This window comes from Mastomys coucha, unplaced genomic scaffold, assembly GCF_008632895.1.
Source record: "Mastomys coucha isolate ucsf_1 unplaced genomic scaffold, UCSF_Mcou_1 pScaffold19, whole genome shotgun sequence".
In the NCBI taxonomy this organism is placed as follows: Eukaryota; Metazoa; Chordata; class Mammalia; order Rodentia; family Muridae; genus Mastomys; species Mastomys coucha.
The window spans coordinates 9,723,713-9,724,691 of NW_022196901.1; the positions used below are offsets into that span (position 1 = coordinate 9,723,713).

At 45.7% G+C, this 979-nt stretch overlaps 1 long non-coding RNA gene across 2 annotated transcripts in view; it reads right to left on the bottom strand.

The window, feature by feature from the left end:
* Window positions 1-979, bottom strand: part of LOC116097400 — a 35,338-nt gene that overhangs the window by 14,357 nt on the left and 20,002 nt on the right. Inside the window, exon 5 of one of the 2 annotated variants that reach the window (XR_004121401.1) lies at window positions 757-932. The exons of the other annotated variant lie outside the window; for it this stretch is intronic. This is a non-coding gene — a long non-coding RNA (uncharacterized LOC116097400). Of the gene's footprint in view, window positions 1-756; window positions 933-979 lie in introns of those variants that run through there. 2 annotated transcript variants of the gene reach the window in all.

A 979-nucleotide genomic window follows, 5' to 3' on the forward strand; every position in this document is an offset into this window, starting at 1 on the left:
TTCTCTGTGAGTTGTGGGACTGGCTGCAGAGCTTGTGCCCAGGGTCTGCTCAGAACACTAACCCAGACCGACCAGAAGGAACTGGAGCACTGGGCTGGTGGAGTTACTGTGTGCCTGGTCCCGCTGGACCCAGTTACTCTCCAGTGTTGGGACAGGTGTTGGTTCCTGCTTACCTCTGATCCTGGGTGTGTCAGAGTGCCTGGGAGTGGAAATTCCTCTGGGTGTTGTGGGACTAGCTGCAGAGCTTGCGCCCAAAGTCTGCTCTGGACCCCAGCCCAGACAGACCAGAAGGAAACCAAGTTACTGGGCTGGTGGAGTTCCTGTGTGCCTGGTCCTGCTGGACTGAGTTACTCCCAGTGTTGGGACAGATGTTCGTTCCTGCTTACCTCTGATCCTGGGTGTGTCAGAGCACCTGGGAGTTGAGCTTCCTCTTAATTCAGGTTTTTAATCTCAATATCTTCTCAACACTTTTAACATAGACAACATAGATGGATGGATGGAAGGTTAGGTGGATGGATGGATGGATAACACATGATAGATAACTGTTTTAGGCAAATATGTGTTTTATAGAAAGGAATTCATAATAAAGCAAACTTTTTCAAAAGGTATCACACATTACTCTTTCCCCCAAAACTTCTAAAGGTTCCATTCTTTGTATAGAGCATAGCAAACACAAGAATCAGGGCAACTAAGCTATCTGCATCATGGCTACTATATTTGTCGCTATATACAAACAGAGGAAACACTCACCAATGTATCTGCTCCTTTTGTGTTTCTTGTGGTTTCACTGCAAATCATTTCCCCAAAGGCTCATGTGTTGACTCTTTGATCCCCAGTTGGTAGAACATTTGTTGAGAGGTAAAAAAGTGAGAGCACTGACTCCATCAGTAGATGACAAGATTGGCATTTCTCATCTGATGTCATTACTGGAACTGGTAAAATGTTGGATTTTAATACCCCACTCTCTGCAATGGACAGA